This window comes from Salmo salar, chromosome 09, assembly GCF_965601325.2.
Source record: "Salmo salar chromosome 09, fSalSal1, whole genome shotgun sequence".
Taxonomy (NCBI): Eukaryota; Metazoa; Chordata; class Actinopteri; order Salmoniformes; family Salmonidae; genus Salmo; species Salmo salar.
Window position 1 is genome coordinate 51,573,422 of NC_138299.1, and position 11,094 is coordinate 51,584,515.

Below are 11,094 nucleotides of genomic sequence, written 5' to 3' on the forward strand. Positions count from 1 at the left end.
AAACAGACAAACCAATCAACCAATAGGAGTCATGTGGTTAGGGAGTACTAATGAAAACAGACAAACCAATCAACCAATAGGAGTCATGTGGTTAGGGAGTACTAATGAAAACACACATTTGTTTCCTTCCCCTAATAGAAACGCACAAACCAATCAACAGCACATGTTCGTTTTCTAGTGGGCAATCAAACTGCATTCACAGTAAATCAGCTTCAATTGATCTGTTGGGAGTGATTGTTGAATCAATTCATAGCAATTCATAGCACAAGAATAGGAAAAAGCCATGATGGGTTCTAGAAAGACTTTTTTGGTGAATGTTGACAGTTATTCAGATAGCCTACAACACCATCCCATAACCTAATCTCTGTGGGAAATGTTTCCAGGAAGGAGCGAAGGGAGTCAGGAGGCTGTGTGTGTCAGTCTGATCACATTCCTCGCTATTGTATTTGACGGGAATACCACTGAGAATCTCAACGAGGACAGATTTGAATAGTCAACAGAACAGGGGCTGTTGGGATCGTGACACACAATCTGACGATGACTAAATGGAATATTACGCATGTCGGCAAAGTGTTGAGTTTCACTCCCTGCCCGCCGAGAAGAATCTGACTGTGACCCACATCCTGGCCAAGACCAGGGAAGAAGAGTCCAGGGAAACCCTGCCACCTCTTCTCTTGACTACTTCCTTGTCGGATTTTAGCTAAGCTTAACCCTTTTCCTAACCTTAAAATGTCATTCTCCTAACCCACTACGTTAGTTCTCCTAACCCGATACACCGTACCCAACCGGCCACGCGCAATCGTGCGCAAATTGATTTTGTCCCCCCACACCAATCGCGATCAAGACACACAGGTTAAAATATCAAAACAAACTCTGAACCAATTATATTAATTTGGGGACAGGTCGAAAAGCATTAAACATTTATGGCAATTTAGCTCCATCCACCAACGCCACGTTGAATCCACAGACTGTCCAGGAGTTGACGGATGCTTTAGTCCAGGTCTGGGAGGAGATCCCTCAGGAGACCATCCGCCACCTCATCAGGAGCATGCCCAGGGAGGTCATACAGGCACGTGGAGGCTACACACACTACTGAGCCTCATTTTGACTTGTTTTAAGGACATTACATCAAAGTTGGATCAGCCTGTAGTGTGGTTTTCCACTTTAATTTTGAGTGTGACTCCAAATCCAGACCTCCATGTGTTGATAAATTGGATTTCCATTGATTATTTTTGTGTGATTTTGTTGTCAGCACATTCAACTATGTAAAGAAAAAAGTATTTAATAAGATTATTTCATTCATTCAGATCTAGGATGTGTTGTTTAAGTGTTCCCTTTATTTTTTTGAGCAGTATATATGTAGCCCGAAAAGCCTGTGGATAACTTGTCCTCCCAGGCAGACTGTCTGGGCCCCACATGACAACAACAACAACAACTCCTCTACTGTACCTGACCAGAAGGAGAGCAGCAACCGGGCCTGTATTGAGGCTATGTGAGGGTAGGTTTTTGACTGTAAACGGGAGTGGATCTGCGCTACTGTATCTGTACTGTCCATGACCCAAACAAATGTGTCACCAGGAAGCTGGCTTCCCCCAGCAGGGCAGCTCTACTGCTGATGCCACTGTGGACCCAAAGGAGCAGCACGGTCACTGGAGGTAAATTAACTGGGTTTTGACTTATTATAAATCGTCAGTTATACGGTTATTCGATTACTGTCACAGGGGATTAATGCAACAGAGAATGGCAGTGGTGTGGAGATAGGAGGGGGATGTCAATGTAAATAGTCCAGGTAGCCATTTGATTAATCGTTCAGCAGTCTTATGTCTTGGGGGGGAGGGGTAGAAGCTGTTAAGGAGCATTTTGGTCCTAGACTTGGCACTCTGGTACCGCTTGCCGAGCAGTAGCAAAGAGAACAGTCTATGACTTGGGTGCCTGGAGACTGACCATTTTTTGGGCCTTCCTCTGACACCGCCTGGTATAGAGGTCCTGGATGGCGGGAGGTTTGGCCCCAGTGATGTACTGGGCCATACGCATTACCCTCGGTAGCACCTTGTAGTCAGATGCCAAGCAGTTGCCATACCAAGCGGTGATAAAGCCAGCCAAGATGCTCTCAACGGTGCAGTTGTAAAACTTATTCAGGATCCAAATCTTTTCAGCCTCCTGAGGGGGAAGAGGTGTTGTCGTGCCCTCTTCACGACTGTGTTGGTGGTTTGGACCATGATACAGCACCTTCAGGAAGTATTCATAACCCTTGACTTATTCTACATTTTGTTACAGCCTGAATTCATTATTTCTAACCCATCTACACACAACACTCGATAATGAAAGTGAAAACATGATTTTAGCACATTTATTGAAAAATTTAAAATACAGAAATCTCTCATTTACATAAGAATGAACACCCGAGTCAATAGTTTCTAGTAGAACAGAGAGAGCTCCAGGATGTGGATGGAGGTGTCCTCCATGTTATCATGTTGAACAGAGAGAGCTCCAGGATGTGGACGGAGGTGTCCTCCCACCATGTTATCATGTTGAACAGAGAGAGCTTCAGGATGTGGATGGAGGTGTCCTCCATGTTATCATGTTAAACAGAGAGAGCTTCAGGATGTGGATGGAGGTGTCCTCCATGTTATCATGTTGATCAGAGAGAGCTTCAGGATGTGGATGGAGGTGTCCTCCCACCATGTTGAACAGAGAGAGCTTCAGGATGTGGATGGAGGTGTCCTCCCACCATGTTGAACAGAGAGAGCTCTTGGATGTGGATGGAGGTGTCCTCCATGTTATCATGTTGAACAGAGAGAGCTTCAGGATGTGGATGGAGGTGTCCTCCATGTTATCATGTTGAACAGAGAGAGCTCCAGGATGTGGACGGAGGTGTCCTCCCACCATGTTGAACAGAGAGAGCTCTTGGATGTGGATGGAGGTGTCCTCCATGTTATCATGTTGAACAGAGAGAGCTCCAGGATGTGGATAGAGGTGTCCTCCATGTTAAACAGAGAGAGCTCCAGGATGTGGACGGAGGTGTCCTCTCACCATGTTATCATGTTGAACAGAGAGAGCTCCAGGATGTGGACAGAGGTGTCCTCCCACCATGTTGAACAGAGAGAGCTCCAGGATGTGGATGGAGGTGTCCTCCATGTTATCATGTTGAACAGAGAGAGCTCCAGGATGTGGACAGAGGTGTCCTCCCACCATGTTGAACAGAGAGAGCTCCAGGATGTGGATGGAGGTGTCCTCCATGTTATCATGTTGAACAGAGAGAGCTCCAGGATGTGGACAGAGGTGTCCTCCCACCATGTTGAACAGAGAGAGCTTCAGGATGTGGATGGAGGTGTCCTCCCACCATGTTATCATGTTGAACAGAGAGAGCTCCAGGATGTGGATGGAGGTGTCCTCCATGTTATCATGTTGAACAGAGAGAGCTCCAGGATGTGGACAGAGGTGTCCTCCCACCATGTTGAACAGAGAGAGCTTCAGGATGTGGATGGAGGTGTCCTCCCACCATGTTATCATGTTGAACAGAGAGAGCTCCAGGATGTGGATGGAGGTGTCCTCCATGTTATCATGTTGAACAGAGAGAGCTCCAGGATGTGGACAGAGGTGTCCTCCCACCATGTTGAACAGAGAGAGCTCCAGGATGTGGATGGAGGTGTCCTCCATGTTATCATGTTGAACAGAGAGAGCTCCAGGATGTGGATGGAGGTGTCCTCCATGTTATCATGTTGAACAGAGAGAGCTTCAGGATGTGGACGGAGGTGTCCTCCCACCATGTTGAACAGAGAGAGCTCCAGGATGTGGACGGAGGTGTCCTCCATGTTATCATGTTGAACAGAGAGAGCTTCAGGATGTGGATGGAGGTGTCCTCCCACCATGTTGAACAGAGAGAGCTTCAGGATGTGGACGGAGGTGTCCTCCCACCATGTTATCATGTTGAACAGAGAGAGCTTCAGGATGTGGACGGAGGTGTCCTCCCACCATGTTGAACAGAGAGAGCTTCAGGATGTGGACGGAGGTGTCCTCCCACCATGTTGAACAGAGAGAGCTCTTGGATGTGGATGGAGGTGTCCTCCCACCATGTTATCATGTTGAACAGAGAGAGCTCCACTATGTGGATGGAGGTGTCCTCCATGTTATCATGTTGAACAGAGAGAGCTCCAGGATGTGGATGGAGGTGTCCTCCATGTTATCATGTTGAACAGAGAGAGCTCCAGGATGTGGATGGAGGTGTCCTCCATGTTATCATGTTGAACAGAGAGAGCTCCAGGATGTGGATGGAGGTGTCCTCCATGTTATCATGTTGAACAGAGAGAGCTTCAGGATGTGGATGGAGGTGTCCTCCATGTTATCATGTTGAACAGAGAGAGCTCCAGGATGTGAATGGAGGTGTCCTCCATGTTATCATGCTGAACAGATCTCCAGGTTGTGGACGGAGATTTTAGTGGCTGCTTCGTTACGGGAGTCGCATGTTCGGTTAAGATGAATGACCATAACCTAAAATGTAATTCTGAGCACTGTGGGTGGACGCCCTAATCAGGTTAAATCACCCAATGCCTTATGGGTCCGGTAAATTAAAACGCTGCTGGTCAAATGTCCGGCGCCGCATTTTCCTAACGGAAACCCTGGTGTGTGTGTGTGTGCGCGCACACAGGAGAGAACACCAAGACCCCTCCATATATCTGGGCATCATTCTGAACACTGGGTCAAAATGCTCTCATCACCACGTCACCCAGCAACCGCTGCCGTTACCAGGGAACAAGAGCCACGGCAACGTGCAGACTCGTGGTGGTGACTGCAGCAGAACCCAGCCACCAGCAGGGCCACCGGACCAGACTAGGATGAGACACAACAACACACAGGTTGTTCTGTTTAGCCTATGAGAGGTACACACACACACACACACACACACACCAGGTATCAGCTATGACAGGTACACACACAGTTTGTTCTGTTTAGCCTATGAGAGGTATACACACACACACACCAGGTATCAGCTAAGAATTTGTTCTTAACTGACTTGCCTAGTCTCTACTTCAATGTTGCATTTCTAATGTATTCGGAACCCTTTTCCATCTGTTTGACCAGACATCAAAGCCATCGCTCATTCCTAATTTTAGGATGGAACATTGAACATGGAAAAATAGCATATTGTCCCACAACAGCAGAACACCAGCAGGATGAATCAGTTTACCAGGTCATGGACTGAATGATTGGAGTGAACAAATCAGAACAGCAGAACGGATCCCACTGCTGTGCTACTCCCTGGTTATCAGACTGGAGTGATCAAATAAACCATCAACTCAATGAGCAGTCAGTGCAGCCAGCTAGTACAGCCAGCTAGTACAGCCAGCCAGCTAGCACAGCCAGCTAGTACAGCCAGCCAGCCAGCCAGCCAGCTAGTACAGCCAGCCAGTACAGCCAGCCAGTACAGCCAGCCAGTACAGCCAGCTAGTACAGCCAGCTAGTACAGCCAGCCAGCTAGTACAGCCAGCCAGCTAGTACAGCCAGCCAGTACAGCCAGCACAGCCAGCTAGTACAGCCAGCCAGCTAGTACAGCCAGCCAGCCAGTACAGCCAGCACAGCCAGCCAGTACAGCCAGCTAGTACAGCCAGCTTATCTGTGTCTGTCGGTCTACAGGTGCTGTATCACTGATCAGTCAGTCACATGGACGGATGGAAGCTAGGTGAGGAGAAGGCCTCCAGAGACCCAACACAAAACACACCGACCAGGCAGCAGTTAAGGGCTCTATTCAATCCATATGGCTGAAGCGTTTCAGATTTCCTGCTAGAAACGTAACGGTAATTTATGATTAAGCCGACATACGCAGCGTTCACCGTGAATGCCATCTACGACCAACGCGGGAACATTTCCTTTCAAATGGGCTTTAGCGTTGAATTTACGGGCGGGACGGGACGGGACGGGCGGGACGGGACGGGACGGGACGGACGGACGGTCCGTCCGTCCGTCCGTCACAGACCGAGTCCCGGGCCGAAATTCTGCTCCTCCGCCATTCTGCTCCTCGGTCATAGCCAAGGCCTTTGATACAAAGAATTTTCAGTCATCCTCCCGAGGATGAAAAGATATGAGCTCCAAACATGCACAAAGACGGTGATATCAAGTTTGTCGTTGCTCTGAAAAAGCCCAGCCAAAAAGGGAGTGCCAGGAGAGAAGAGAGGGCCTCATTGCGGCTAACGAGAACATCATATTGACCAACAACAACAACAAAAAAGTATTATTATTTAAGCAGCAAAATCAGTAAGGAGTCATGTAGTTTGGGACTACTAATGAAAACAGACAAACCAATCAACCAACAGGAGTCATGTGGTTAGGGAGTACTAATGAAAACAGACAAACCAATCAACCAATAGGAGTCATGTGGTTAGGGAGTACTAATGAAAACAGACAAACCAATCAACCAATAGGAGTCATGTGGTTAGGGAGTACTAATGAAAACAGACAAACCAATCAACCAATAGGAGTCATGTGGTTAGGGAGTACTAATGAAAACACACATTTGTTTCCTTCCCCTAATAGAAACGCACAAACCAATCAACAGCACATGTTCGTTTTCTAGTGGGCAATCAAACTGCATTCACAGTAAATCAGCTTCAATTGATCTGTTGGGAGTGATTGTTGAATCAATTCATAGCAATTCATAGCACAAGAATAGGAAAAAGCCATGATGGGTTCTAGAAAGACTTTTTTGGTGAATGTTGACAGTTATTCAGATAGCCTACAACACCATCCCATAACCTAATCTCTGTGGGAAATGTTTCCAGGAAGGAGGGAAGGGAGTCAGGAGGCTGTGTGTGTCAGTCTGATCACATTCCTCGCTATTGTATTTGACGGGAATACCACTGAGAATCTCAACGAGGACAGATTTGAATAGTCAACAGAACAGGGGCTGTTGGGATCGTGACACACAATCTGACGATGACTAAATGGAATATTACGCATGTCGGCAAAGTGTTGAGTTTCACTCCCTGCCCGCCGAGAAGAATCTGACTGTGACCCACATCCTGGCCAAGACCAGGGAAGAAGAGTCCAGGGAAACCCTGCCACCTCTTCTCTTGACTACTTCCTTGTCGGATTTTAGCTAAGCTTAACCCTTTTCCTAACCTTAAAATGTCATTCTCCTAACCCACTACGTTAGTTCTCCTAACCCGATACACCGTACCCAACCGGCCACGCGCAATCGTGCGCAAATTGATTTTGTCCCCCCACACCAATCGCGATCAAGACACACAGGTTAAAATATCAAAACAAACTCTGAACCAATTATATTAATTTGGGGACAGGTCGAAAAGCATTAAACATTTATGGCAATTTAGCTAGCTAGCTTGCAGTTGCTAGCTAATTTGTCCTATTTACCTAGCTTGCAGTTGCTAGCTAATTTGTCCTATTTAGCTAGTTTGCAGTTGCTAGCTAATTTGTCCTATTTAGCTAGCTTGCTGTTGCTAGCTAATTTGTCCTGGGATATAAACGTTGAGTTGTTATTTTACCTGAAATGCACAAGGTCCTCTACTCCGACAATTAATCCACACATAAAAACAGTCAACCAAATACATTTCTAGTCATCTCTCCTCCTTCCAGGCTTTTTCTTCTTTGGATTTATATGGTGATTTTCATAAAGTTGTATTACCACCACTGACCTCCATTCGTCTTTCAGTCACCCACGTGGGTATAACCAATGAGGAGATGGCACGTGGGTATCTGCTTCTATAAACCAATGAGGAGATGGGAGAGGCAGGACTTGCAGCGCGATCTGCGTCAGAAATAGAACTGACTTCTATTTTATCCCTTGGCAACGAAGACGCTCGATGGTGTGCGCATGCAGTGTGGGTGCAATAATTGAATAACATGCATGTCTCAATTTATTTTGCAACGCTCGGCACGCGACGCGAGCGGTGTAGTCTGCATGTTAGTTCTCCTATCTGCTAGGAGCCAATAGAAGAGGGGATGGGTTCTTCCCTGGGCGGTTCTTCCCTGGTCTTCCCTGGAGGACGCGGGTTGCAGGCAAGACCATATTGTGCCCACCCGGCCACCTCTACTTGGCATCGAGGCAAGTGTATGTCAGCTAGTCGGGTGTTGGAAAATCAACTCCGACATTGTTATTGATGGGAAACCGAGGCTTTCTGAAGCCTTTGGGGCATTCACCACATTGTGCTGAAAAACGATTCATTACTCCGAGCTTTTAAACACAATGAACATTATTGACATCTGCAGGTCAGCAATGAAAAGCAGCGTTTGAGATTCATATATTTGTTTTTTTCCTCAATATTCATCAAATCTCCGTGGGGCAGCGACTAGTCGCAGGTCTTAATAGCTTATTATCAGGTACCATACAGGTTGACTAGTCACAGGTCTTAATAGCTTATTATCAGGTACCATACAAGTTGACTAGTCACAGGTCTTAATAGCTTATTATCAGGTACCATACAAGTTGACTAGTCACAGGTTTTAATAGCTTATTATCAGGTACCATACAAGTTGACTAGTCACAGGTTTTAATAGCTTATAATCAGGTACCATACAAGTTGACTAGTCACAGGTCTTAATAGCTTATTATCTGGTACCATACAGGTTCGCACCAGCCATTATGCTTTGAATCCCCTTTTTTTGCTGTCAAACACTGAATCTATGGCATTATTTAGGACGCTTAAGACAGAACCTTATACATTACTAAATACAATGTGCAGAAAGTGTGGTTTCACAATGATTTTCAAAATAACATGCCTATGCCGGGATTCGACCTCATTCCCTGTTGTCTGAGTGTTCTCGTCCCCGACTCTACCTGCTGAACTCACGTTACCATTCAGGTGACTCTACCTGCTGAACTCACGTTACCATTCAGGTGACTCTACCTGCTGAACTCACGTTACCATTCAGGTGACTCTACCTGCTGAACTCACGTTACCATTCAGGTGACTCTACCTGCTGAACTCACGTTACCATTCAGGTGAAGCTACTTGAAACAATCGACCATTACCGTGAAAATACTTCAACCCGATTAACTGACAGGTTATCTACTTTAGGCAGCCAGCTAGCGTTAATTATCTAAATTGAGATAACTAAGTTAGCTAGTTAAAACGTTAGTCAAGAATCTTTTGGGACTAACGTTACAAATATCTATGCGTAGCTAAGGTTGAGGCCATATTCTGTTATACATTTTCACTTAAAACAAAAAAACTACCTCTAACGTTACCTAGTTATCATAAAAATAAAAAAAAATCAAGTGATAGTTAAATGATGTGAATACACAACGTTAGCTAGCTAGCTACTCGGGACAGTAGCCAGCTACTAGTACCGTCGGCCAAGTAGCTTAGCAAAGTTTTTCTAACGACGTCGTTAAAGGCGATAACGTTGGTTAGCACCGACCTTTTACCCGCTAGTTAACTAACGTCAACGTTACCTGGCTAGCTAGTTAGCCAACGTTAGCTAGCTAACTAGCTTCTAGAGTCGTCATGACACTTCCACAGACGTTAAATTGGCTGGTAAACCAACATTAATATATATAGTTCTCTGACTGCTAGTTTAAAAGTATAACGTACCAGTATGCGCTAACGTGTAGCTCATTCGGTTCATTAAATGCAGCAGCTAGCTAGTTACCAAGTTAGCATTTGCTGGATAGCTAGCGTCGCTAGCAATGAACCCCAGCCAAAACATATATATTTTTTCTTCTTCTAGTAAGCTCCCCCGACGAACGGTAAATAGTTATCATTTTCAAAATTACCTAACTTGTCTCTTTACCTGTGAATCAGGGCCCCGATCCAAAAAAAAAGTCAGTCAAATTCAAATCACCAATCTCTCGAACATGAACGATTTAAATTCCAGAGAAGTGTTGGAAATGAACTCTTATCCTGCTGCTATATTCACTAGCTAGCAGTCCAGTTTCACCTGCCAGTCCACTCGCAGATTCAACCAAACCTCGCCCATCGCAACGGACTGCCCCTGTCCTAATCCATTGAGCAATGTCTGCAAGTATAAGGTGAAATTCAAGGTGTTCATGAACGTGGCAGGACTTTACAACCGGTCACTTTTGTGGTGTGTATGTATGGTGTGCATTTTGAAAATACACCATCTATAAAAATGTGATTCCAATAAGATTTTTTTGATAGAATAGAGCTCATCTGAATAGACCGACTCATGATGGCCAGGTGAGTCCTTAACCTGCATAGACCGACTCATGATGGTCAGGTGGGTCCTTAACCTGCATAGACCGACTCATGATGGCCAGGTGGGTTCTTAACCTGCATAGACCGACTCATGATGGCCAGGTGGGTCCTTAACCTGCATAGACCGACTCATGATGGCCAGGTGGGTCCTTAACCTGCATAGACCGACTCATGATGGTCAGGTGGGTCCTTAACCTGCATAGACCGACTCATGATGGTCAGGTGGGTCCTTAACCTGCATAGACCGACTCATGATGGCCAGGTGGGTCCTTAACCTGCATAGACCGACTCATGATGGTCAGGTGGGTCCTTAACCTGCATAGACCGACTCATGATGGTCAGGTGGGTCCTTAACCTGCATAGACCGACTCATGATGGCCATGTCAAATCAAATCAAATTTATTTATATAGCCCTTCGTACATCAGCTGATATCTCAAAGTGCTGTACAGAAACCCAGCCTAAAACCCCAAACAGCAAGCAATGCATGTGAAAGAAGCACAGGTGGGTCCTTAACCTGCATAGACCGACTCATGATGGCCAGGTGGGTCCTTAAATTGCATAGACCGACTCATGATGGCCAGGTGCGTCCTTAACCTGAATAGACCGTGTGGCTCAGTCGGTAGACCATGGTGTTTGCAACGCCAGGGTTGTGGGTTCGATTCCCACGGGGGACCAGTACGGAGAAAAAAATGTATGAAATGTATGCATTCACTACTGTAAGTCGCTCTGGATAAGAGCGTCTGCTAAATGACTAAAATGTAAAATGTAATGATGGCCAGGTGGGTCCTTAACCTGCATAGACCGACTCATGATGGCCAGGTGGGTTCTTAACCGGCATAGACCGACTCATGATTGTCAGGTGGGTCCTTAACCTGCATAGACTGACTCATGATGGCTAGGTGGGTCCTTAACCTGCATGGA

The 11,094-nt window shown here is 46.1% G+C and overlaps 1 protein-coding gene across 2 annotated transcripts in view; it reads right to left on the reverse strand.

Moving 5' to 3' along the window:
* numb (NUMB endocytic adaptor protein) overlaps nucleotides 1-9,975 on the reverse strand; it is a 249,907-nt gene extending 239,932 nt beyond the window's left edge. For both annotated transcript variants that reach the window (XM_045723763.2, XM_045723764.2), the window contains exon 1: nucleotides 9,748-9,975. The gene's annotated coding sequence lies outside the window, so the exon portion shown is untranslated. The remainder of the gene's footprint in view (nucleotides 1-9,747) is intronic.
* Between the last annotated feature and the right edge of the window lie 1,119 nt (nucleotides 9,976-11,094).